The sequence below is a fragment of the Lissotriton helveticus genome, chromosome 7, assembly GCF_964261635.1.
Source record: "Lissotriton helveticus chromosome 7, aLisHel1.1, whole genome shotgun sequence".
NCBI classification, from domain to species: Eukaryota; Metazoa; Chordata; class Amphibia; order Caudata; family Salamandridae; genus Lissotriton; species Lissotriton helveticus.
The window spans coordinates 296,977,435-297,001,429 of NC_136068.1; positions in this window are offsets into that span (position 1 = coordinate 296,977,435).

A 23,995-nucleotide genomic window follows, 5' to 3' on the forward strand; every position below is an offset into this window, starting at 1 on the left:
AGAATTGACCATTTTGGGAACGTTCGACAGCTCCGCGGTCATCGTTTTTTGTCCGAAAATTGATTTTTTGGACTTTACCAAAAATGATTCAAAATGTCAATTGGATCGTGCCTCATGTTGAATAACCACTTTTTAAACCCTCACAGTGACCAAAATTGACATTTTTACACAGTTTTGCTTACTCAGAAGCTTCAATTTTGACCAATTTCAGGCAGAGAAATGACTTTAAACACACTTATTTTAGTTGAAAAGGTAATAATTCACATCCAACAGTAATTTGCAGTCAAAAGATTAAATGTTAAAATTTCATCAGAATTGACCATTTTGGGAACGTTCGACAGCTCCGCGGTCATCGTTTTTCGTCCGAAAATTGCTTTTTTGGACTTTACCAAAAATGATTCAAAATGTCAATTGGATCGTGCCTCATGTTGAATAACCACTTTTTAAACCCTCACAGTGACCAAAATTGCCATTTTTACAGAGTTTTGCTTACTCAGAAGCTTCAATTTTGACCAATTTCAGGCACAGAAATGACTTTAAAGACACTTATTTTAGTTGAAAAAGTAATAATTCACATCCAACAGTAATTTGCAGTCAAAAGATTAAATGTTAAAATTTCATCAGAATTGACCATTTTGGGAACGCTCGACAACTCCGCGGTCATCGTTTTTCGTCCGAAAATTGATTTTTTGGACTTTACCAAAAATGATTCAAAATGTCAATTGGATCGTGCCTCATGTTGAATAACCACTTTTTAAACCCTCACAGTGACCAAAATTGACATTTTTACAGAGTTTTGCTTACTCAGAAGCTTCAATTTTGACCAATTTCAGGCAGAGAAATGACTTTAAACACACTTATTTTAGTTGAAAAAGTAATAATTCATATCCAACAGTAATTTGCAGTCAAAAGATTAAATGTTAAAATTTCATCAGAATTGACCCGTTTGGGAACGTTCGACAGCTCCGCGGTCATCGTTTTTTGTCCGAAAATTGATTTTTTGGACTTTACCAAAAATGATTCAAAATGTCAATTGGATCGTGCCTCATGTTGAATAACCACTTTTTAAACCCTCACAGTGACCAAAATTGCCATTTTTACAGAGTTTTGCTTACTCAGAAGCTTCAATTTTGACAAATTTCAGGCACAGAAATGACTTTAAACACACTTATTTTAGTTGAAAAAGTAATAATTCACATTCAACAGTAATTATGCAGTCAAAAGATTAAATGTTAAAATTTCATCAGAATTGACCATTTTGGGAACGTTCGACAGCTCCGCGGTCATCGTTTTTTGTCCGAAAATTGATTTTTTGGACTTTACCAAAAATGATTCAAAATGTCAATTGGATCGTGCCTCATGTTGAATAACCACTTTTTAAACCCTCACAGTGACCAAAATTGCCATTTTTACAGAGTTTTGCTTACTCAGAAGCTTGAATTTTGACCAATTTCAGGCAGAGAAATGACTTTAAACACACTTATTTTAGTTAAAAAGTAATAATTCACACCCAACAGTAATTTGCAGTCAAAAGATTAAATGTTAAAATTTCCTCAGAATTGACCATTTTGGGAAAGTTCGACAGCTCCGCGGTCATCGTTTCTTGTCTGAAAATTGATTTTTTGGACTTTACCAAAAATGATTCAAAATGTCAATTGGATCGTGCCTCATGTTGAATAACCACTTTTTAAAACCTCACAGTGACCAAAATTGCCATTTTTACAGAGTTTTGCTTACTCAGAAGCTTCAATTTTGACCAATTTCAGGCACAGAAATGACTTTAAACACACTTATTTTAGTTGAAAAAGTAATAATTCACATCCAACAGTAATTATGCAGTCAAAAGATTAAATGTTAAAATTTCATCAGAATTGACCATTTTGGGAACATTCGACAGCTCCGCGGTCATCGTTTTTTGTCCGAAAATTGATTTTTTGGACTTTACCAAAAATGATTCAAAATGTCAATTGGGTCGTGCCTCATGTTGAATAATCACTTTTTAAACCCTCACAGTGACCAAAATTGCCATTTTTACAGAGTTTTGCTTACTCAGAAGCTTCAATTTTGACCAATTTCAGGCAGAGAAATTACTTTAAAAACACTTATTTTAGTTGAAAAAGTAATAATTCATATCCAACAGTAATTTGCAGTCAAAGGATTAAATGTTAAAATTTCATCAGAATTGACCATTTTGGGAACGTTCGACAGCTCCGCGGTCATCGTTTTTTGTCCGAAAATTGATTTTTTGGACTTTACCAAAAATGATTCAAAATGTCAATTGGATCGTGCCTCATGTTGAATAACCACTTTTTAATCCCTCACAGTGACCAAAATTGCCATTTTTACAGAGTTTTGCTTACTCAGAAGCTTCAATTTTGACCAATTTCAGGCACAGAAATGACTTTAAACACACTTATTTTAGTTGAAAAAGTAATAATTCACATTCAACAGTAATTATGCAGTCAAAAGATTAAATGTTAAAATTTCATCAGAATTGACCATTTTGGGAACGTTCGACAGCTCCGCGGTCATCGTTTTTTGTCCGAAAATTGATTTTTTGGACTTTACCAAAAATGATTCAAAATGTCAATTGGGTCGTGCCTCATGTTGAATAATCACTTTTTAAACCCTCACAGTGACCAAAATTGCCATTTTTACAGAGTTTTGCTTACTCAGAAGCTTCAATTTTGACCAATTTCAGGCAGAGAAATTACTTTAAAAACACTTATTTTAGTTGAAAAAGTAATAATTCATATCCAACAGTAATTTGCAGTCAAAGGATTAAATGTTAAAATTTCATCAGAATTGACCATTTTGGGAACGTTCGACAGCTCCGCGGTCATCGTTTTTTGTCCGAAAATTGATTTTTTGGACTTTACCAAAAATGATTCAAAATGTCAATTGGATCGTGCCTCATGTTGAATAACCACTTTTTAATCCCTCACAGTGACCAAAATTGCCATTTTTACAGAGTTTTGCTTACTCAGAAGCTTCAATTTTGACCAATTTCAGGCACAGAAATGACTTTAAACACACTTATTTTAGTTGAAAAAGTAATAATTCACATCCAACAGTAATTATGCAGTCAAAAGATTAAATGTTAAAATTTCATCAGAATTGACCATTTTGGGAACATTCGACAGCTCCGCGGTCATCGTTTTTTGTCCGAAAATTGATTTTTTGGACTTTACCAAAAATGATTCAAAATGTCAATTGGGTCGTGCCTCATGTTGAATAATCACTTTTTAAACCCTCACAGTGACCAAAATTGCCATTTTTACAGAGTTTTGCTTACTCAGAAGCTTCAATTTTGACCAATTTCAGGCAGAGAAATTACTTTAAAAACACTTATTTTAGTTGAAAAAGTAATAATTCATATCCAACAGTAATTTGCAGTCAAAGGATTAAATGTTAAAATTTCATCAGAATTGACCATTTTGGGAACGTTCGACAGCTCCGCGGTCATCGTTTTTTGTCCGAAAATTGATTTTTTGGACTTTACCAAAAATGATTCAAAATGTCAATTGGATCGTGCCTCATGTTGAATAACCACTTTTTAATCCCTCACAGTGACCAAAATTGCCATTTTTACAGAGTTTTGCTTACTCAGAAGCTTCAATTTTGACCAATTTCAGGCACAGAAATGACTTTAAACACACTTATTTTAGTTGAAAAAGTAATAATTCACATCCAACAGTAATTATGCAGTCAAAAGATTAAATGTTAAAATTTCATCAGAATTGACCATTTTGGGAACATTCGACAGCTCCGCGGTCATCGTTTTTTGTCCGAAAATTGATTTTTTGGACTTTACCAAAAATGATTCAAAATGTCAATTGGGTCGTGCCTCATGTTGAATAATCACTTTTTAAACCCTCACAGTGACCAAAATTGCCATTTTTACAGAGTTTTGCTTACTCAGAAGCTTTAATTTTGACCAATTTCAGGCAGAGAAATTACTTTAAACACACTTATTTTAGTTGAAAAAGTAATAATTCATATCCAACAGTAATTTGCAGTCAAAAGATTAAATGTTAAAATTTCATCAGAATTGACCATTTTGGGAACGTTCGACAGCTCCCGGGTCATCGTTTTTTGTCCGAAAATTGATTTTTTGGACTTTACCAAAAATGATTCAAAATGTCAATTGGATCGTGCCTCATGTTAAGTAACCACTTTTTAAACCCTCACAGTGACCAAAATTGCCATTTTTACAGAGTTTTGCTTACTCAGAAGCTTCAATTTTGACCAATTTAAGGCACAGAAATGACTTTAAACACACTTATTTTAGTTGAAAGAGTAATAATTCACATCCAACAGTAATTTGCAGTCAAAAGATTAAATGTTAAAATTTCATCAGATTTGACCATTTTGGGAACGTTCGACAGCTCCGCGGTCATCGTTTTTCGTCCGAAAATTGATTTTTTGGACTTTACCAAAAATGATTCAAAATGTCAATTGGATCGTGCCTCATGTTTAATAACCACTTTTTAAACCCTCACAGTGATCAAAATTGACATTTTTACAGAGTTTTGCTTACTCAGAAGCTTCAATTTTGACCAATTTCAGGCAGAGAAATTACTTTAAACACACTTATTTTAGTTGAAAAAGTAATAATTCATATCCAACAGTAATTTGCAGTCAAAAGATTAAATGTTAAAATTTCATCAGAATTGACCATTTTGGGAACGTTCGACAGCTCCGCCTGCGGTCATCGTTTTTTGTCCGAAAATAGATTTTTTGGACTTTACCAAAAATGATTCAAAATGTCAATTGGATCGTGCCTCATGTTGAATAACCACTTTTTAAACCCTCACAGTGACCAAAATTGAAATTTTTACAGAGTTTTGCTTACTCAGAAGCTTCAATTTTGACCAATTTCAGGCAGAGAAATGACTTTAAACACACTTATTTTAGTTGAAAAGGTAATAATTCACATCCAACAGTAATTTGCAGTCAAAAGATTAAATGTTAAAATTTCATCAGAATTGACCATTTTGGGAACGTTCGACAGCTCCGCGGTCATCGTTTTTCGTCCGAAAATTGCTTTTTTGGACTTTACCAAAAATGATTCAAAATGTCAATTGGATCGTGCCTCATGTTGAATAACCACTTTTTAAACCCTCACAGTGACCAAAATTGCCATTTTTACAGAGTTTTGCTTACTCAGAAGCTTCAATTTTGACCAATTTCAGGCACAGAAATGACTTTAAACACACTTATTTTAGTTGAAAAAGTAATAATTCACATCCAACAGTAATTATGCAGTCAAAAGATTAAATGTTAAAATTTCATCAGAATTGACCATTTTGGGAACGTTCGACAGCTCCGCGGTCATCGTTTTTCGTCCGAAAATTGATTTTTTGGACTTTACCAAAAATGATTCAAAATGTCAATTGGATCGTGCCTCATGTTGAATAACCACTTTTTAAACCCTCACAGTGACCAAAATTGCCATTTTTACAGAGTTTTGCTTACTCAGAAGCTTCAATTTTGACCAATTTCAGGCACAGAAATTACTTTAACCACTTGGCTGCTAAGGCACATGATGCTCTTCCATTGACTTTCCATTGAAATCAATGGAAACTCCATGACGAGTTACCCTTGTCATTAGCACTGAAGGGGTTAAACACACTTATTTTAGTTGAAAAAGTAATAATTCATATCCAACAGTAATTTGCAGTCAAAAGAGTAAATGTTAAAATTTCATCAGAATGGACCATTTTGGGAACGTTCGACAGCTCCGCGGTCATCGTTTTTTGTCTGAAAATTGATTTTTTGGACTTTACCAAAAATGATTCAAAATGTCAATTGGATCGTGCCTCATGTTGAATAACCACTTTTTAAACCCTCACAGTGACCAAAATTGACATTTTTACAGAGTTTTGCTTACTCAGAAGCTTCAATTTTGACCAATTTAAGGCAGAGAAATGACTTTAAACACACTTATTTTAGTTGAAAAGGTAATAATTCACATCCAACAGTAATTTGCAGTCAAAAGATTAAATGTTAAAATTTCATCAGAATTGACCATTTTGGGAACGTTCGACAGCACCGCGGTCATCGTTTTTCGTCCGAAAATTGATTTTTTGGACTTTACCAAAAATGATTCAAAATGTCAATTGGATCGTGCCTCATGTTGAATAACCACTTTTTAAACCCTCACAGTGACCAAAATTGCCATTTTTACAGAGTTTTGCTTACTCAGAAGCTTCAATTTTGACCAATTTCAGGCACAGAAATGACTTTAAACACACTTATCTTAGTTGAAAAAGTAATAATTCACATCCAACAGTAATTATGCAGTCAAAAGATTAAATGTTAAAATTTCATCAGAATTGACCATTTTGGGAACGTTCGACAGCTCCGCGGTCATCGTTTTTTGTCCGAAAATTGATTTTTTGGACTTTACCAAAAATGATTCAAAATGTCAATTGGATCGTGCCTCATGTTGAATAACCACTTTTTAAACCCTCACAGTGACCAAAATTGCCAATATTACAGAGTTTTGCTTACTCAGAAGCTTCATTTTTGACCAATTTCAGGCAGAGAAATTACTTTAAACACACTTATTTTAGTTGAAAAGGTAATAATTCACATCCAACAGTAATTTGCAGTCAAAAGATTAAATGTTAAAATTTCCTCAGAATTGACCATTTTGGGAACGTTCAACAGCGGTCATCGTTTTTTGTCCGAAAATTGATTTTTTGGACTTTACCAAAAATGATTCAAAATGTCAATTGGATCGTGCCTCATGTTGAATAACCACTTTTTAAACCCTCACAGTGACCAAAATTGCCAATATTACAGAGTTTTGCTTACTCAGAAGCTTCAATTTTGACCAATTTCAGGCAGAGAAATTACTTTAAACACACTTATTTTAGTTGAAAAGGTAATAATTCACATCCAACAGTAATTTGCAGTCAAAAGATTAAATGTTAAAATTTCCTCAGAATTGACCATTTTGGGAACGTTCGACAGCTCCGCGGTCATCGTTTTTTGTCCGAAAATTGATTTTTTGGACTTTACCAAAAATGATTCAAAATGTCAATTGGATCGTGCCTCATGTTGAATAACCACTTTTTAAACCCTCACAGTGACCAAAATTGCCATTTTTACAGAGTTTTGCTTACTCAGAAGCTTCAATTTTGACCAATTTCAGGCACAGAAATGACTTTAAACACACTTATTTTAGTTGAAAAAGTAATAATTCACATCCAACAGTAATTATGCAGTCAAAAGATTAAATGTTAAAATTTCATCAGAATTGACCATTTTGGGAACATTCGACAGCTCCGCGGTCATCGTTTTTTGTCCGAAAATTGATTTTTTGGACTTTACCAAAAATGATTCAAAATGTCAATTGGGTCGTGCCTCATGTTGAATAATCACTTTTTAAACCCTCACAGTGACCAAAATTGCCATTTTTACAGAGTTTTGCTTACTCAGAAGCTTCAATTTTGACCAATTTCAGGCAGAGAAATTACTTTAAACACACTTATTTTAGTTGAAAAAGTAATAATTCATATCCAACAGTAATTTGCAGTCAAAAGATTAAATGTTAAAATTTCATCAGAATTGACCATTTTGGGAACGTTCGACAGCTCCGCGGTCATCGTTTTTTGTCCGAAAATTGATTTTTTGGACTTTACCAAAAATGATTCAAAATGTCAATTGGATCGTGCCTCATGTTGAATAACCACTTTTTAAACCCTCACAGTGACCAAAATTGCCATTTTTACAGAGTTTTGCTTACTCAGAAGCTTCAATTTTGACCAATTTCAGGCACAGAAATGACTTTAAACACACTTATTTTAGTTGAAAGAGTAATAATTCACATCCAACAGTAATTTGCAGTCAAAAGATTAAATGTTAAAATTTCATCAGAATTGACCATTTTGGGAACGTTCGACTGCTCCGCGGTCATCGTTTTTCGTCCGAAAATTGATTTTTTGGACTTTACCAAAAATGATTCAAAATGTCAATTGGATCGTGCCTCATGTTTAATAACCACTTTTTAAACCCTCACAGTGATCAAAATTGCCATTTTTACAGAGTTTTGCTTACTCAGAAGCTTCAATTTTGACCAATTTCAGGCAGAGAAATTACTTTAAACACACTTATTTTAGTTGAAAAAGTAATATTTCATATCCAACAGTAATTTGCAGTCAAAAGATTAAATGTTAAAATTTCCTCAGAATTGACCATTTTGGGAACGTTCGACAGCTCCGCGGTCATCGTTCTTTGTCCGAAAATTGATTTTTTGGACTTTACCAAAAATGATTCAAAATGTCAATTGGATCGTGCCTCATGTTGAATAACCACTTTTTAAACCCTCACAGTGACCAAAATTGCCATTTTTACAGAGTTTTGCTTACTCAGAAGCTTCAATTTTGACCAATTTCAGGCAGAGAAATTACTTTAAACACACTTATTTTAGTTGAAAAAGTAATAATTCATATCCAACAGTAATTTGCAGTCAAAAGATTAAATGTTAAAATTTCATCAGAATTGACCATTTTGGGAACATTCGACAGCTCCGCGGTCATCGTTTTTGGTCCGAAAATTGATTTTTTGGACTTTACCAAAAATGATTCAAAATGTCAATTGGGTCGTGCCTCATGTTGAATAATCACTTTTTAAACCCTCACAGTGACCAAAATTGCCATTTTTACAGAGTTTTGCTTACTCAGAAGCTTCAATTTTGACCAATTTCAGGCAGAGAAATTACTTTAAACACACTTATTTTAGTTGAAAAAGTAATAATTCATATCCAACAGTAATTTGCAGTCAAAAGATTAAATGTTAAAATTTCATCAGAATTGACCATTTTGGGAACGTTCGACAGCTAAGCGGTCATCGTTTTTTGTCCGAAAATTGATTTTTTGGACATTACCAAAAATGATTCAAAATGTCAATTGGATCGTGCCTCATGTTGAATAACCACTTTTTAAACCCTCACAGTGACCAAAATTGACATTTTTACAGAGTTTTGCTTACTCAGAAGCTTCAATTTTGACCAATTTCAGGCAGAGAAATGACTTTAAACACACTTATTTTAGTTGAAAAGGTAATAATTCACATCCAACAGTAATTTGCAGTCAAAAGATTAAATGTTAAAATTTCATCAGAATTGACCATTTTGGGAACGTTCGACAGCTCCGCGGTCATCGTTTTTCGTCCGAAAATTGCTTTTTTGGACTTTACCAAAAATGATTCAAAATGTCAATTGGATCGTGCCTCATGTTGAATAACCACTTTTTAAACCCTCACAGTGACCAAAATTGCCATTTTTACAGAGTTTTGCTTACTCAGAAGCTTCAATTTTGACCAATTTCAGGCACAGAAATGACTTTAAACACACTTTATTTAGTTGAAAAAGTAATAATTCACATCCAACAGTAATTATGCAGTCAAAAGATTAAATGTTAAAATTTCATCAGAATTGACCATTTTGGGAACGTTCGACAGCTCCGCGGTCATCGTTTTTCGTCCGAAAATTGATTTTTTGGACTTTACCAAAAATGATTCAAAATGTCAATTGGATCGTGCCTCATGTTGAATAACCACTTTTTAAACCCTCACAGTGACCAAAATTGCCATTTTTACAGAGTTTTGCTTACTCAGAAGCTTCAATTTTGACCAATTTCAGGCACAGAAATTACTTTAAACACACTTATTTTAGTTGAAAAAGTAATAATTCATATCCAACAGTAATTTGCAGTCAAAAGAGTAAATGTTAAAATTTCATCAGAATGGACCATTTTGGGAACGTTCGACAGCTCCGCGGTCATCGTTTTTTGTCTGAAAATTGATTTTTTGGACTTTACCAAAAATGATTCAAAATGTCAATTGGATCGTGCCTCATGTTGAATAACCACTTTTTAAACCCTCACAGTGACCAAAATTGACATTTTTACAGAGTTTTGCTTACTCAGAAGCTTCAATTTTGACCAATTTAAGGCAGAGAAATGACTTTAAACACACTTATTTTAGTTGAAAAGGTAATAATTCACATCCAACAGTAATTTGCAGTCAAAAGATTAAATGTTAAAATTTCATCAGAATTGACCATTTTGGGAACGTTCGACAGCTCCGCGGTCATCGTTTTTCGTCCGAAAATTGATTTTTTGGACTTTAACAAAAATGATTCAAAATGTCAATTGGATCGTGCCTCATGTTGAATAACCACTTTTTAAACCCTCACAGTGACCAAAATTGCCATTTTTACAGAGTTTTGCTTACTCAGAAGCTTCAATTTTGACCAATTTCAGGCACAGAAATGACTTTAAACACACTTATTTTAGTTGAAAAAGTAATAATTCACATCCAACAGTAATTATGCAGTCAAAAGATTAAATGTTAAAATTTCATCAGAATTGACCATTTTGGGAACGTTCGACAGCTCCGCGGTCATCGTTTTTTGTCCGAAAATTGATTTTTTGGACTTTACCAAAAATGATTCAAAATGTCAATTGGATCGTGCCTCATGTTGAATAACCACTTTTTAAACCCTCACAGTGACCAAAATTGCCAATATTACAGAGTTTTGCTTACTCAGAAGCTTCATTTTTGACCAATTTCAGGCAGAGAAATTACTTTAAACACACTTATTTTAGTTGAAAAGGTAATAATTCACATCCAACAGTAATTTGCAGTCAAAAGATTAAATGTTAAAATTTCCTCAGAATTGACCATTTTGGGAACGTTCGACAGCGGTCATCGTTTTTTGTCCGAAAATTGATTTTTTGGACTTTACCAAAAATGATTCAAAATGTCAATTGGATCGTGCCTCATGTTGAATAACCACTTTTTAAACCCTCACAGTGACCAAAATTGCCATTTTTACAGAGTTTTGCTTACTCAGAAGCTTCAATTTTGACCAATTTCAGGCAGAGAAATTACTTTAAACACACTTATTTTAGTTGAAAAAGTAATAATTCATATCCAACAGTAATTTGCAGTCAAAAGATTAAATGTTAAAATTTCATCAGAATTGACCATTTTGGGAACGTTCGACAGCTCCGCGGTCATCGTTTTTTGTCCGAAAATTGATTTTTTGGACTTTACCAAAAATGATTCAAAATGTCAATTGGATCGTGCCTCATGTTGAATAACCACTTTTTAAACCCTCACAGTGACCAAAATTGCCATTTTTACAGAGTTTTGCTTACTCAGAAGCTTCAATTTTGACCAATTTCAGGCACAGAAATGACTTTAAACACACTTATTTTAGTTGAAAAAGTAATAATTCACATCCAACAGTAATTATGCAGTCAAAAGATTAAATGTTAAAATTTCATCAGAATTGACCATTTTGGGAACGTTCGACAGCTCCGCGGTCATCGTTTTTCGTCCGAAAATTGATTTTTTGGACTTTACCAAAAATGATTCAAAATGTCAATTGGATCGTGCCTCATGTTGAATAACCACTTTTTAAACCCTCACAGTGACCAAAATTGCCATTTTTACAGAGTTTTGCTTACTCAGAAGCTTCAATTTTGACCAATTTCAGGCACAGAAATTACTTTAAACACACTTATTTTAGTTGAAAAAGTAATAATTCATATCCAACAGTAATTTGCAGTCAAAAGAGTAAATGTTAAAATTTCATCAGAATGGACCATTTTGGGAACGTTCGACAGCTCCGCTGTCATCGTTTTTTGTCCGAAAATTGATTTTTTGGACTTTACCAAAAATGATTCAAAATGCCAATTGGATCGTGCCTCATGTTGAATAACCACTTTTTAAACCCTCACAGTGACCAAAATTGACATTTTTACAGAGTTTTGCTTACTCAGAAGCTTCAATTTTGACCAATTTAAGGCAGAGAAATGACTTTAAACACACTTATTTTAGTTGAAAAGGTAATAATTCACATCCAACAGTAATTTGCAGTCAAAAGATTAAATGTTAAAATTTCATCAGAATTGACCATTTTGGGAACGTTCGACAGCTCAGCGGTCATCGTTTTTCGTCCGAAAATTGATTTTTTGGACTTTACCAAAAATGATTCAAAATGTCAATTGGATCGTGCCTCATGTTGAATAACCACTTTTTAAACCCTCACAGTGACCAAAATTGCCATTTTTACAGAGTTTTGCTTACTCAGAAGCTTCAATTTTGACCAATTTCAGGCACAGAAATGACTTTAAACACACTTATTTTAGTTGAAAAAGTAATAATTCACATCCAACAGTAATTATTCAGTCAAAAGATTAAATGTTAAAATTTCATCAGAATTGACCATTTTGGGAACGTTCGACAGCTCCGCGGTCATCGTTTTTTGTCCGAAAATTGATTTTTTGGACTTTACCAAAAATGATTCAAAATGTCAATTGGATCGTGCCTCATGTTGAATAACCACTTTTTAAACCCTCACAGTGACCAAAATTGCCAATATTACAGAGTTTTGCTTACTCAGAAGCTTCAATTTTGACCAATTTCAGGCAGAGAAATTACTTTAAACACACTTATTTTAGTTGAAAAGGTAATAATTCACATCCAACAGTAATTTGCAGTCAAAAGATTAAATGTTAAAATTTCCTCAGAATTGACCATTTTGGGAACGTTCGACAGCTCCGCGGTCATCGTTTTTTGTCCGAAAATTGATTTTTTGGACTTTACCAAAAATGATTCAAAATGTCAATTGGATCGTGCCTCATGTTGAATAACCACTTTTTAAACCCTCACAGTGACCAAAATTGCCATTTTTACAGAGTTTTGCTTACTCAGAAGCTTCAATTTTGACCAATTTCAGGCACAGAAATGACTTTAAACACACTTATTTTAGTTGAAAAAGTAATAATTCACATCCAACAGTAATTATGCAGTCAAAAGATTAAATGTTAAAATTTCATCAGAATTGACCATTTTGGGAACATTCGACAGCTCCGCGGTCATCGTTTTTTGTCCGAAAATTGATTTTTTGGACTTTACCAAAAATGATTCAAAATGTCAATTGGGTCGTGCCTCATGTTGAATAATCACTTTTTAAACCCTCACAGTGACCAAAATTGCCATTTTTACAGAGTTTTGCTTACTCAGAAGCTTCAATTTTGACCAATTTCAGGCAGAGAAATTACTTTAAACACACTTATTTTAGTTGAAAAAGTAATAATTCATATCCAACAGTAATTTGCAGTCAAAAGATTAAATGTTAAAATTTCATCAGAATTGACCATTTTGGGAACGTTCGACAGCTCCGCGGTCATCGTTTTTTGTCCGAAAATTGATTTTTTGGACTTTACCAAAAATGATTCAAAATGTCAATTGGATCGTGCCTCATGTTGAATAACCACTTTTTAAACCCTCACAGTGACCAAAATTGCCATTTTTACAGAGTTTTGCTTACTCAGAAGCTTCAATTTTGACCAATTTCAGGCACAGAAATGACTTTAAACACACTTATTTTAGTTGAAAGAGTAATAATTCACATCCAACAGTAATTTGCAGTCAAAAGATTAAATGTTAAAATTTCATCAGAATTGACCATTTTGGGAACGTTCGACTGCTCCGCGGTCATCGTTTTTCGTCCGAAAATTGATTTTTTGGACTTTACCAAAAATGATTCAAAATGTCAATTGGATCGTGCCTCATGTTTAATAACCACTTTTTAAACCCTCACAGTGATCAAAATTGCCATTTTTACAGAGTTTTGCTTACTCAGAAGCTTCAATTTTGACCAATTTCAGGCAGAGAAATTACTTTAAACACACTTATTTTAGTTGAAAAAGTAATAATTCATATCCAACAGTAATTTGCAGTCAAAAGATTAAATGTTAAAATTTCCTCAGAATTGACCATTTTGGGAACGTTCGACAGCTCCGCGGTCATCGTTCTTTGTCCGAAAATTGATTTTTTGGACTTTACCAAAAATGATTCAAAATGTCAATTGGATCGTGCCTCATGTTGAATAACCACTTTTTAAACCCTCACAGTGACCAAAATTGCCATTTTTACAGAGTTTTGCTTACTCAGAAGCTTCAATTTTGACCAATTTCAGGCACAGAAATGACTTTAAACACACTTATTTTAGTTGAAAAAGTAATAATTCACATCCAACAGTAATTATGCAGTCAAAAGATTAAATGTTAAAATTTCATCAGAATTGACCATTTTGGGAACATTCGACAGCTCCGCGGTCATCGTTTTTGGTCCGAAAATTGATTTTTTGGACTTTACCAAAAATGATTCAAAATGTCAATTGGGTCGTGCCTCATGTTGAATAATCACTTTTTAAACCCTCACAGTGACCAAAATTGCCATTTTTACAGAGTTTTGCTTACTCAGAAGCTTCAATTTTGACCAATTTCAGGCAGAGAAATTACTTTAAACACACTTATTTTAGTTGAAAAAGTAATAATTCATATCCAACAGTAATTTGCAGTCAAAAGATTAAATGTTAAAATTTCATCAGAATTGACCATTTTGGGAACGTTCGACAGCTAAGCGGTCATCGTTTTTTGTCCGAAAATTGATTTTTTGGACATTACCAAAAATGATTCAAAATGTCAATTGGATCGTGCCTCATGTTGAATAACCACTTTTTAAACCCTCACAGTGACCAAAATTGACATTTTTACAGAGTTTTGCTTACTCAGAAGCTTCAATTTTGACCAATTTCAGGCAGAGAAATGACTTTAAACACACTTATTTTAGTTGAAAAGGTAATAATTCACATCCAACAGTAATTTGCAGTCAAAAGATTAAATGTTAAAATTTCATCAGAATTGACCATTTTGGGAACGTTCGACAGCTCCGCGGTCATCGTCTTTCGTCCGAAAATTGATTTTTTGGACTTTACCAAAAATGATTCAAAATGTCAATTGGATCGTGCCTCATGTTGAATAACCACTTTTTAAACCCTCACAGTGACCAAAATTGCCATTTTTACAGAGTTTTGCTTACTCAGAAGCTTCAATTTTGACCAATTTCAGGCACAGAAATTACTTTAAACACACTTATTTTAGTTGAAAAAGTAATAATTCATATCCAACAGTAATTTGCAGTCAAAAGAGTAAATGTTAAAATTTCATCAGAATGGACCATTTTGGGAACGTTCGACAGCTCCGCTGTCATCGTTTTTTGTCCGAAAATTGATTTTTTGGACTTTACCAAAAATGATTCAAAATGCCAATTGGATCGTGCCTCATGTTGAATAACCACTTTTTAAACCCTCACAGTGACCAAAATTGCCATTTTTACAGAGTTTTGCTTACTCAGAAGCTTCAATTTTGACCAATTTAAGGCAGAGAAATGACTTTAAACACACTTATTTTAGTTGAAAAGGTAATAATTCACATCCAACAGTAATTTGCAGTCAAAAGATTAAATGTTAAAATTTCATCAGAATTGACCATTTTGGGAACGTTCGACAGCTCAGCGGTCATCGTTTTTCGTCCGAAAATTGATTTTTTGGACTTTACCAAAAATGATTCAAAATGTCAATTGGATCGTGCCTCATGTTGAATAACCACTTTTTAAACCCTCACAGTGACCAAAATTGCCATTTTTACAGAGTTTTGCTTACTCAGAAGCTTCAATTTTGACCAATTTCAGGCACAGAAATGACTTTAAACACACTTATTTTAGTTGAAAAAGTAATAATTCACATACAACAGTAATTATTCAGTCAAAAGATTAAATGTTAAAATTTCATCAGAATTGACCATTTTGGGAACGTTCGACAGCTCCGCGGTCATCGTTTTTTGTCCGAAAATTGATTTTTTGGACTTTACCAAAAATGATTCAAAATGTCAATTGGATCGTGCCTCATGTTGAATAACCACTTTTTAAACCCTCACAGTGACCAAAATTGCCAATATTACAGAGTTTTGCTTACTCAGAAGCTTCAATTTTGACCAATTTCAGGCAGAGAAATTACTTTAAACACACTTATTTTAGTTGAAAAGGTAATAATTCACATCCAACAGTAATTTGCAGTCAAAAGATTAAATGTTAAAATTTCCTCAGAATTGACCATTTTGGGAACGTTCGACAGCTCCGCGGTCATCGTTTTTTGTCCGAAAATTGATTTTTTGGACTTTACCAAAAATGATTCAAAATGTCAATTGGATCGTGCCTCATGTTGAATAACCACTTTTTAAACCCTCACAGTGACCAAAATTGCCATTTTTACAGAGTTTTGCTTACTCAGAAGCTTCAATTTTGACCAATTTCAGGCACAGAAATGACTTTAAACACACTTATTTTAGTTGAAAAAGTAATAATTCACATCCAACAGTAATTATGCAGTCAAAAGATTAAATGTTAAAATTTCATCAGAATTGACCATTTGGGAACATTCGACAGCTCCGCGGTCATCGTTTTTTGTCCGAAAATTGATTTTTTGGACTTTACCAAAAATGATTCAAAATGTCAATTGGGTCGTGCCTCATGTTGAATAATCACTTTTTAAACCCTCACAGTGACCAAAATTGCCATTTTTACAGAGTTTTGCTTACTCAGAAGCTTCAATTTTGACCAATTTCAGGCAGAGAAATTACTTTAAACACACTTATTTTAGTTGAAAAAGTAATAATTCATATCCAACAGTAATTTGCAGTCAAAAGATTAAATGTTAAAATTTCATCAGAATTGACCATTTTGGGAACGTTCGACAGCTCCGCGGTCATCGTTTTTTGTCCGAAAATTGATTTTTTGGACTTTACCAAAAATGATTCAAAATGTCAATTGGATCGTGCCTCATGTTGAATAACCACTTTTTAAACCCTCACAGTGACCAAAATTGCCATTTTTACAGAGTTTTGCTTACTCAGAAGCTTCAATTTTGACCAATTTCAGGCACAGAAATGACTTTAAACACACTTATTTTAGTTGAAAGAGTAATAATTCACATCCAACAGTAATTTGCAGTCAAAAGATTAAATGTTAAAATTTCATCAGAATTGACCATTTTGGGAACGTTCGACTGCTCCGCGGTCATCGTTTTTCGTCCGAAAATTGATTTTTTGGACTTTACCAAAAATGATTCAAAATGTCAATTGGATCGTGCCTCATGTTTAATAACCACTTTTTAAACCCTCACAGTGATCAAAATTGCCATTTTTACAGAGTTTTGCTTACTCAGAAGCTTCAATTTTGACCAATTTCAGGCAGAGAAATTACTTTAAACACACTTATTTTAGTTGAAAAAGTAATAATTCATATCCAACAGTAATTTGCAGTCAAAAGATTAAATGTTAAAATTTCCTCAGAATTGACCATTTTGGGAACGTTCGACAGCTCCGCGGTCATCGTTCTTTGTCCGAAAATTGATTTTTTGGACTTTACCAAAAATGATTCAAAATGTCAATTGGATCGTGCCTCATGTTGAATAACCACTTTTTAAACCCTCACAGTGACCAAAATTGCCATTTTTACAGAGTTTTGCTTACTCAGAAGCTTCAATTTTGACCAATTTCAGGCACAGAAATGACTTTAAACACACTTATTTTAGTTGAAAAAGTAATAATTCACATCCAACAGTAATTATGCAGTCAAAAGATTAAATGTTAAAATTTCATCAGAATTGACCATTTTGGGAACATTCGACAGCTCCGCGGTCATCGTTTTTTGTCCGAAAATTGATTTTTTGGACTTTACCAAAAATGATTCAAAATGTCAATTGGGTCGTGCCTCATGTTGAATAATCACTTTTTAAACCCTCACAGTGACCAAAATTGCCATTTTTACAGAGTTTTGCTTACTCAGAAGCTTCAATTTTGACCAATTTCAGGCAGAGAAATTACTTTAAACACACTTATTTTAGTTGAAAAAGTAATAATTCATATCCAACAGTAATTTGCAGTCAAAAGATTAAATGTTAAAATTTCATCAGAATTGACCATTTTGGGAACGTTCGACAGCTCCGCGGTCATCGTTTTTTGTCCGAAAATTGATTTTTTGGACTTTACCAAAAATGATTCAAAATGTCAATTGGATCGTGCCTCATGTTGAATAACCACTTTTTAAACCCTCACAGTGACCAAAATTGCCATTTTTACAGAGTTTTGCTTACTCAGAAGCTTCAATTTTGACCAATTTCAGGCACAGAAATGACTTTAAACACACTTATTTTAGTTGAAAGAGTAATAATTCACATCCAACAGTAATTTGCAGTCAAAAGATTAAATGTTAAAATTTCATCAGAATTGACCATTTTGGGAACGTTCGACTGCTCCGCGGTCATCGTTTTTCGTCCGAAAATTGATTTTTTGGACTTTACCAAAAATGATTCAAAATGTCAATTGGATCGTGCCTCATGTTTAATAACCACTTTTTAAACCCTCACAGTGATCAAAATTGCCATTTTTACAGAGTTTTGCTTACTCAGAAGCTTCAATTTTGACCAATTTCAGGCAGAGAAATTACTTTAAACACACTTATTTTAGTTGAAAAAGTAATATTTCATATCCAACAGTAATTTGCAGTCAAAAGATTAAATGTTAAAATTTCCTCAGAATTGACCATTTTGGGAACGTTCGACAGCTCCGCGGTCATCGTTCTTTGTCCGAAAATTGATTTTTTGGACTTTACCAAAAATGATTCAAAATGTCAATTGGATCGTGCCTCATGTTGAATAACCACTTTTTAAACCCTCACAGTGACCAAAATTGCCATTTTTACAGAGTTTTGCTTACTCAGAAGCTTCAATTTTGACCAATTTCAGGCACAGAAATGACTTTAAACACACTTATTTTAGTTGAAAAAGTAATAATTCACATCCAACAGTAATTATGCAGTCAAAAGATTAAATGTTAAAATTTCATCAGAATTGACCATTTTGGGAACATTCGACAGCTCCGCGGTCATCGTTTTTGGTCCGAAAATTGATTTTTTGGACTTTACCAAAAATGATTCAAAATGTCAATTGGGTCGTGCCTCATGTTGAATAATCACTTTTTAAACCCTCACAGTGACCAAAATTGCCATTTTTACAGAGTTTTGCTTACTCAGAAGCTTCAATTTTGACCAATTTCAGGCAGAGAAATTACTTTAAACACACTTATTTTAGTTGAAAAAGTAATAATTCATATCCAACAGTAATTTGCAGTCAAAAGATTAAATGTTAAAATTTCATCAGAATTGACCATTTTGGGAACGTTCGACAGCTAAGCGGTCATCGTTTTTTGTCCGAAAATTGATTTTTTGGACATTACCAAAAATGATTCAAAATGTCAATTGGATCGTGCCTCATGTTGAATAACCACTTTTTAAACCCTCACAGTGACCAAAATTGACATTTTTACAGAGTTTTGCTTACTCAGAAGCTTCAATTTTGACCAATTTCAGGCAGAGAAATGACTTTAAACACACTTATTTTAGTTGAAAAGGTAATAATTCACATCCAACAGTAATTTGCAGTCAAAAGATTAAATGTTAAAATTTCATCAGAATTGACCATTTTGGGAACGTTCGACAGCTCCGCGGTCATCGTTTTTCGTCCGAAAATTGCTTTTTTGGACTTTACCAAAAATGATTCAAAATGTCAATTGGATCGTGCCTCATGTTGAATAACCACTTTTTAAACCCTCACAGTGACCAAAATTGCCATTTTTACAGAGTTTTGCTTACTCAGAAGCTTCAATTTTGACCAATTTCAGGCACAGAAATGACTTTAAACACACTTATTTTAGTTGAAAAAGTAATAATTCACATCCAACAGTAATTATGCAGTCAAAAGATTAAATGTTAAAATTTCATCAGAATTGACCATTTTGGGAACGTTCGACAGCTCCGCGGTCATCGTTTTTCGTCCGAAAATTGATTTTTTGGACTTTACCAAAAATGATTCAAAATGTCAATTGGATCGTGCCTCATGTTGAATAACCACTTTTTAAACCCTCACAGTGACCAAAATTGCCATTTTTACAGAGTTTTGCTTACTCAGAAGCTTCAATTTTGACCAATTTCAGGCACAGAAATTACTTTAAACACACTTATTTTAGTTGAAAAAGTAATAATTCATATCCAACAGTAATTTGCAGTCAAAAGAGTAAATGTTAAAATTTCATCAGAATGGACCATTTTGGGAACGTTCGACAGCTCCGCGGTCATCGTTTTTTGTCTGAAAATTGATTTTTTGGACTTTACCAAAAATGATTCAAAATGTCAATTGGATCGTGCCTCATGTTGAATAACCACTTTTTAAACCCTCACAGTGACCAAAATTGACATTTTTACAGAGTTTTGCTTACTCAGAAGCTTCAATTTTGACCAATTTAAGGCAGAGAAATGACTTTAAACACACTTATTTTAGTTGAAAAGGTAATAATTCACATCCAACAGTAATTTGCAGTCAAAAGATTAAATGTTAAAATTTCATCAGAATTGACCATTTTGGGAACGTTCGACAGCTCCGCGGTCATCGTTTTTCGTCCGAAAATTGATTTTTTGGACTTTACCAAAAATGATTCAAAATGTCAATTGGATCGTGCCTCATGTTGAATAACCACTTTTTAAACCCTCACAGTGACCAAAATTGCCATTTTTACAGAGTTTTGCTTACTCAGAAGCTTCAATTTTGACCAATTTCAGGCACAGAAATGACTTTAAACACACTTATTTTAGTTGAAAAAGTAATAATTCACATCCAACAGTAATTATGCAGTCAAAAGATTAAATGTTAAAATTTCATCAGAATTGACCATTTTGGGAACGTTCGACAGCTCCGCGGTCATCGTTTTTTGTCCGAAAATTGATTTTTTGGACTTTACCAAAAATGATTCAAAATGTCAATTGGATCGTGCCTCATGTTGAATAACCACTTTTTAAACCCTCACAGTGACCAAAATTGCCAATATTACAGAGTTTTGCTTACTCAGAAGCTTCATTTTTGACCAATTTCAGGCAGAGAAATTACTTTAAACACACTTATTTTAGTTGAAAAGGTAATAATTCACATCCAACAGTAATTTGCAGTCAAAAGATTAAATGTTAAAATTTCCTCAGAATTGACCATTTTGGGAACGTTCGACAGCGGTCATCGTTTTTTGTCCGAAAATTGATTTTTTGGACTTTACCAAAAATGATTCAAAATGTCAATTGGATCGTGCCTCATGTTGAATAACCACTTTTTAAACCCTCACAGTGACCAAAATTGCCATTTTTACAGAGTTTTGCTTACTCAGAAGCTTCAATTTTGACCAATTTCAGGCAGAGAAATTACTTTAAACACACTTATTTTAGTTGAAAAAGTAATAATTCATATCCAACAGTAATTTGCAGTCAAAAGATTAAATGTTAAAATTTCATCAGAATTGACCATTTTGGGAACGTTCGACAGCTCCGCGGTCATCGTTTTTTGTCCGAAAATTGATTTTTTGGACTTTACCAAAAATGATTCAAAATGTCAATTGGATCGTGCCTCATGTTGAATAACCACTTTTTAAACCCTCACAGTGACCAAAATTGCCATTTTTACAGAGTTTTGCTTACTCAGAAGCTTCAATTTTGACCAATTTCAGGCACAGAAATGACTTTAAACACACTTATTTTAGTTGAAAAAGTAATAATTCACATCCAACAGTAATTATGCAGTCAAAAGATTAAATGTTAAAATTTCATCAGAATTGACCATTTTGGGAACGTTCGACAGCTCCGCGGTCATCGTTTTTCGTCCGAAAATTGATTTTTTGGACTTTACCAAAAATGATTCAAAATGTCAATTGGATCGTGCCTCATGTTGAATAACCACTTTTTAAACCCTCACAGTGACCAAAATTGCCATTTTTACAGAGTTTTGCTTACTCAGAAGCTTCAATTTTGACCAATTTCAGGCACAGAAATTACTTTAAACACACTTATTTTAGTTGAAAAAGTAATAATTCATATCCAACAGTAATTTGCAGTCAAAAGAGTAAATGTTAAAATTTCATCAGAATGGACCATTTTGGGAACGTTCGACAGCTCCGCTGTCATCGTTTTTTGTCCGAAAATTGATTTTTTGGACTTTACCAAAAATGATTCAAAATGCCAATTGGATCGTGCCTCATGTTGAATAACCACTTTTTAAACCCTCACAGTGACCAAAATTGACATTTTTACAGAGTTTTGCTTACTCAGAAGCTTCAATTTTGACCAATTTAAGGCAGAGAAGTGACTTTAAACACACTTATTTTAGTTGAAAAGGTAATAATTCACATCCAACAGTAATTTGCAGTCAAAAGATTAAATGTTAAAATTTCATCAGAATTGACCATTTTGGGAACGTTCGACAGCTCAGCGGTCATCGTTTTTCGTCCGAAAATTGATTTTTTGGACTTTACCAAAAATGATTCAAAATGTCAATTGGATCGTGCCTCATGTTGAATAACCACTTTTTAAACCCTCACAGTGACCAAAATTGCCATTTTTACAGAGTTTTGCTTACTCAGAAGCTTCAATTTTGACCAATTTCAGGCACAGAAATGACTTTAAACACACTTATTTTAGTTGAAAAAGTAATAATTCACATCCAACAGTAATTATTCAGTCAAAAGATTAAATGTTAAAATTTCATCAGAATTGACCATTTTGGGAACGTTCGACAGCTCCGCGGTCATCGTTTTTTGTCCGAAAATTGATTTTTTGGACTTTACCAAAAATGATTCAAAATGTCAATTGGATCGTGCCTCATGTTGAATAACCACTTTTTAAACCCTCACAGTGACCAAAATTGCCAATATTACAGAGTTTTGCTTACTCAGAAGCTTCAATTTTGACCAATTTCAGGCAGAGAAATTACTTTAAACACACTTATTTTAGTTGAAAAGGTAATAATTCACATCCAACAGTAATTTGCAGTCAAAAGATTAAATGTTAAAATTTCCTCAGAATTGACCATTTTGGGAACGTTCGACAGCTCCGCGGTCATCGTTTTTTGTCCGAAAATTAATTTTTTGGACTTTACCAAAAATGATTCAAAATGTCAATTGGATCGTGCCTCATGTTGAATAACCACTTTTTAAACCCTCACAGTGACCAAAATTGCCATTTTTACAGAGTTTTGCTTACTCAGAAGCTTCAATTTTGACCAATTTCAGGCACAGAAATGACTTTAAACACACTTATTTTAGTTGAAAAAGTAATAATTCACATCCAACAGTAATTATGCAGTCAAAAGATTAAATGTTAAAATTTCATCAGAATTGACCATTTTGGGAACATTCGACAGCTCCGCGGTCATCGTTTTTTGTCCGAAAATTGATTTTTTGGACTTTACCAAAAATGATTCAAAATGTCAATTGGGTCGTGCCTCATGTTGAATAATCACTTTTTAAACCCTCACAGTGACCAAAATTGCCATTTTTACAGAGTTTTGCTTACTCAGAAGCTTCAATTTTGACCAATTTCAGGCAGAGAAATTACTTTAAACACACTTATTTTAGTTGAAAAAGTAATAATTCATATCCAACAGTAATTTGCAGTCAAAAGATTAAATGTTAAAATTTCATCAGAATTGACCATTTTGGGAACGTTCGACAGCTCCGCGGTCATCGTTTTTTGTCCGAAAATTGATTTTTTGGACTTTACCAAAAATGATTCAAAATGTCAATTGGATCGTGCCTCATGTTGAATAACCACTTTTTAAACCCTCACAGTGACCAAAATTGCCATTTTTACAGAGTTTTGCTTACTCAGAAGCTTCAATTTTGACCAATTTCAGGCACAGAAATGACTTTAAACACACTTATTTTAGTTGAAAGAGTAATAATTCACATCCAACAGTAATTTGCAGTCAAAAGATTAAATGTTAAAATTTCATCAGAATTGACCATTTTGGGAACGTTCGACTGCTCCGCGGTCATCGTTTTTCGTCCGAAAATTGATTTTTTGGACTTTACCAAAAATGATTCAAAATGTCAATTGGATCGTGCCTCATGTTTAATAACCACTTTTTAAACCCTCACAGTGATCAAAATTGCCATTTTTACAGAGTTTTGCTTACTCAGAAGCTTCAATTTTGACCAATTTCAGGCAGAGAAATTACTTTAAACACACTTATTTTAGT